A 5,497-nucleotide genomic window follows, 5' to 3' on the forward strand; every position below is an offset into this window, starting at 1 on the left:
ATTACATACCATGATCAAGTTGCAAGGATATTTCAACATATGAAGATCACTAAATGTGATAAATCACATCATCAGAATGAAGGACAAAACCATATGATCATTTTAATAGATGGAGAAAAACTGCTTGATAAAATACAACATTAATTCATGATAAAAACTCTCAACAAACTAGGTATAAAATGAACATACCTCAAAACAATAAAGGTCATATATGACAAACCCACAGCTAACATAGTAGTACTAATTTTATACTGAATGGGGAAATGTTGAAAGCCTTTCCTCTAAGATCTGGAACAAGATAAGGATGCTCACTTTCACCACTGTTATTCAACATAGTTCTTCAAGTCCTAGCCAGAGCAATTAAGCAAGAGAAGGAAATAAAAGGCATCCAAATTGGAGAGGAGGAATTCAAACTGTCCCCGTTTACAGGCAATATGATTTAGAAAAACCTAAAAACTCCACCAAAAAACTGTTAGAACTAATAAACAAATTCAGTAAAGTTGCAGGATACAAACTCATCATACATAAAGCAGCAGCATTTCTATTTGCCCATAATGAACAATCTGAAAAAGTAACCAACAAAGCAATCCCATTTACAATAGCTAGGAAAAAAAAATACCCAGAAGTAAATTTAACCAGAGGTGAAAAATCTCTGTAATGAAAACTATAAGATACTGATGAAAGAAAATTGAAGAGGACACAAAAAATGAAAAGATATTACATGTTCATAGATTAGAAGAATTAATATTGTTAAAATATCCATACTGCCAAAAGTGATATACAGATTCAGTGCAATCCCTATCAAAATACCAATAAAATTCTTCCCAGAAACAGAAAGAACAATGCTAAAATTTATATAGAACCACAGAAGACCCTGTATAGTCAAAGCAATCCTGAGCCAAAAGAACAAAGCTGGGGATATCACACTACCTGACTTCAAAATATACTACAAAGCTATAGTAATCAAAATAGCATGGTGCTGGCTTAAATACAGACACATAGACCAATGGAAAAGAATAAATTAAGAACCCAGAAATAGCTCTTTGGCCCTGAGGTCCTACAAGAGGCCAGACGAGTACAGGTACTCAGGGAGGCTGTGCAGCCCCAGGCCTGTATCAATCACCACATCCTGCTTGTAGCCACGCACCAGCCAGATGTTGGCATGGTTGTCTGACTCATAGAAGTGTTCTTGAATCCAGAAGATACTACCACCTAGAGACTTGTGGGCGTACCACTTGAGCGCCGACATGCTGGGCAGGGGTGCGGCCAGGCAGACGCCTTTCAGAATTTGCCCACTCATCTAGTATAACTAGATCTGATGGCTGGGAATAAAGGAAGAGGATGATGTGCTGCTTATACCTTTAATATTGAGGCTGTTGGATTTAGCAAAGGTGAAAAGTTACCTTATGTAGTGTTGAAACCACCCCCACTATTTCCTGATGCAGATTATAAATCAGTGTCACTGAAAACAGAAGATGAAGGATATATGCTGGCTTTGAAACCGGAGTTGAGAGAAACAATGAAAAGAATGCCTTATTTTATTGAAACACCTGAAGAAAGACAAGATATTGAAAGGTATAGTAAAAGATACATGAAGGTATATAAAGAAGAATGGATACCAGATTGGAGAAGACTTCCAAGAGAGAGAATGCCAAGAAATAAATGTAAAAACACAGGCCCAAAACCCAAAAAGGCAAAAGACACAGGCAAAGGCACTTCACTAATACTTCAGATGTGTTGAAAAAATTGAGGAATTGGGAAAGAAAGGTGATGGTGAAAATTCAGATGAGGAAAATGAAAAGGAAGAAGGAAGCAAAGAGGAAAGTAAAGAAGGTGATGATGACGATGACAATGATGCTGCAGAACAGGAAGGATATGATGAAGAAGAGGAAAATGACTACATTAATTCATACTTTGAAGATGGAAATGATTTTGGCCCAGACAGTGATGACAACGTGGATGAAGCAACCTATTAGGCATGAAATTTTTCAAAAAATATTTTTATGATGCAGCTTCTGAACATTTGGACAGATTTGTTTTGTATTTTTTTCCAATAAGGAATAAGTATTTTTGTTTCTGTTTTTTTTTGGACAAATATTTGTTACCAAAATATTCAAAACCACTTTGAGTTTACATACTAATTACCTTACAAATTAGTCCCTGACACTCTGACCTTCCTTCTAAACACCTCTGCCATCTCTCTTATGTACTCTTGTGGGTTTTTTTTATATTATTTGAATATGAATGTGCCTAAAGAATTTTTGCTCTCTTGATCTATGTATACATACTTGAAGAAATCATGCTTGCTTAACTGCTGATCTTTGGTAAAACTACTGCTAGTCATAGTGGATTTCTATAACCTGAAAGTTGATATAATACAGCACATGGAGCACTTTGGAAACAAAGAAACTTGAAAATAATTTTGTTTTTTACTTTTACATGGTATGTTCTAGACTACTGCATTATGACTACATAAACCTACCTGGGCTCTTATAAGTACAGAACTGTGAAATAGAGGTTTTGTGATGGAAAACATACACACAGGGAAAAATACCAAACTGAGCAATATAAATTTCACGGCTCACATCTTAGCCAGTACAAAGAAACTTTCACATGGGGTGAATATTATAAATACTTGAATTGGGGACTAACTTAATACTGTATGATATATGAATTAATTATTCCACTGTAATAACTGTAACATCTTCAAATAGTTGGGCTTATGAAAAATTTGACTAAGACATTTTAATTTTAAACTTTATATAAGTGTGAAATAAGTTCTGGTCATATAAATATCACTGTAGAATGCATGTGTGTGAACTCTATGAAGTGTGGTGGCCTTTTATGTTTCAGAGTACTCAAGCTGTACAATTGATTTATATAAAAATGCAAATGAACTCAGGTGATTTTGAAATTAGGATTAATTTTTTTGTTGTTTAAAGCTAGCTCCCCTAACTTTATATATTTTTTGGGAACAAAATACCTAAAAACCTCAACCTACAAAGACTCACAAATGCCAAACATTTTCAAGGAAATTTATATTATATATTTCAAAAATGATTTATCAGTGTTATCTACCAAAAGAAATAATTTTATTTTTCCCCTTTGGGAAGATATCATTATCCTCTAATGTGAGAATCGGATCCCTAGATTCTATTTCTACCTGTACTATTAAACTCAACCTTGAGCCTGAAAAAAAAAGAACCCAGAAATAAATTAATGTATTTACAGCCAATGGATTTTTGACAAAGACACCAAGAACATACATTGGGGAAAAGACAGTCTCTACAATACATGTTGCTAAGAAAGTTAGATATTTGTATGCAAAAGAATGAAACTAGACCCCTATCTCTCACTGTATACAAACATCAACTGAAAATGGATTAAAGACTTAAATCTGAAGACATGAAACTACGAAACTACTAGAAAGAAACATGGGGAAATGCTTCCTGACATTAGTCTGGGCAAAAAATTTTTTTAATAAGATCTCAAAAACACAAGCAACAAAAGCAAAATAGATAAATGGGATTCTATCAAACTAAAAAGCTTCTGCACAGCAAAGGAAACAATCAATAGAGTAAAGTGACAACCTGTAGAAGAGTAGAAAATATTTGAAACTGTGCATCCAACAAGGGATTAGTAAGCAGGACAAATGGAACTCAAACAACTCAACAGCAAAAAAGCAAATAACCAGATTTTAAAATGAGCACATGAGCTGGTGATTGTGTGCCTGCAGTCCCAGCTACTTGGGAGGCTGAGGCAGATAGTTGTTCGAGCCCAGGAGTTCAAGTCCAGCCTGGGCAACAAAGCAAGACTCTCATATTCAAAAAAACTAAAAGGGCAATGATCTAATAGACATTTCTCAAAAGAAGAAAAACAAATGGCCAACAGGTATATGAAAAATGCTCAACGTTGCTAATCATTAGGAAAATGCAAATCAAAACCACAATGAGATATTCTGATCAAAAAGACAAAAAAAAACAAATGTTGGCAAGCGTGCAGAGAAAGGGGAACTCTTATACACTGTCAGTGGGAAATTACATTAATATGGCTATTATGGAAAACGGTGTGGAGGTTCCTCAAAAAACTAAAAACAGAAATACTGCAGGATCCACTGATCCCCCCACAAATGAAAGAAAACCAGTATATGAAAGAGATGTCTGCACTCCATGTGTATTTCTGCACTATTCCCAATAGCCAAGATACAGAATCAAGCTAAGCGACCCTCAACAAATGAACAGATAAAGAAAATGTGTGTGCATGTGTGTGTGTACATATACATACATACATATATATGTATATACATATATATGTATGTATGTATGTGTATGTGTGTATACGATGGAATACTTTTGGCAAGAAAAAGAATGAAATCATGTCATTTGTAACAACACGGATGAGTCTGAAAGACATTATATTAAGTGAAATAAGCCAAACACAGAAAGACTAATATTGCATGTTCTCACTCACATGAAGAAGCTAAAAGAGCTGATCTTACTGATCTTATGGAAGTGCAGAGTAGAGTAGTGGTTTCTAGAGCCTGGGAAGGGCAGAGAGAGAGGTCTGCTAATGGATACAAGATTGCAACTAGATATGAGGAATACATGTTAGTGTTCTATAACAGCGGCCCCCAACGTTTTTGGTGCCAGACACCAGTTACGTGAAAGACAATTTTTTCACAGACAGAAGGTGGGTGTTGGGGGGGATGGTTTCAGGATGGTTCAAGTGCATTACATTTATTGTGCACTTTATTTATACTATTATTACGTTGTAATATATAATTAAATAATTATACAACTCACCATAATGTAGAATCAGTGGGACCCCTGAGCTTGTTTTCCTGCAACTAGGTAGTCCCATCTGGTGGCGATGGGAGACAGTGACAGATCATCAGGCATTGAATTCTCATAGGGAGTGCACAACCTAGATACCTCACACGCAGTTCACAATAGGGTTTGCACTCCTACGAGAATCTAATGCCACCGCTGATCTGACAAGAGGTGGAGCTCAGGTGGTAATGTGAGCGATGGAAAGTGGCTGTAAATACGAATGAAGTTTTGCTGGCTTGCCCTGCCACTTGCCTCCTGCTGTGCAGTCACAGACTGCTACCAGTCCATGGCCCAGGGGTTGGGGACCCCTGTTTTATAACACAGTAGGGTGACATCCTTAAGAATAATTTATTGTATATTTCAAAATACTTACATGAGAGGATTTTGAATGTTCCTCAAACAAGTAGTGATAAAAATTTGAGTTGAAGAATATGCCAATTACCCGAATTTGATTATAACAAATTATATACATATATCAAAAAATCACATATACACCATAAGTATGTACAGTTACACCAACTAAAAATACATTTTTTTAAAAAAAAGGCTTAGAAACAAGGACCAACTCAATAGTACTCAATAGTAATAAGCACTCCTAGTGTCCAGATTCTAAATATCAATTTCCATTGAAAGGAACCAGGATTACTTGAAGAAACAACTGATTCTAG

General features: G+C 35.6%; 1 pseudogene; it reads left to right on the forward strand.

The window, feature by feature from the left end:
- Positions 1-1,318: 1,318 nt before the first annotated feature.
- Positions 1,319-2,080, forward strand: LOC100936215 (DNA-directed RNA polymerase III subunit RPC7-like; annotated as a pseudogene).
- Positions 2,081-5,497: the final 3,417 nt, after the last annotated feature.

The sequence above is a fragment of the Pongo abelii genome, chromosome 17 (genome assembly GCF_028885655.2).
Source record: "Pongo abelii isolate AG06213 chromosome 17, NHGRI_mPonAbe1-v2.0_pri, whole genome shotgun sequence".
NCBI classification, from domain to species: Eukaryota; Metazoa; Chordata; class Mammalia; order Primates; family Hominidae; genus Pongo; species Pongo abelii.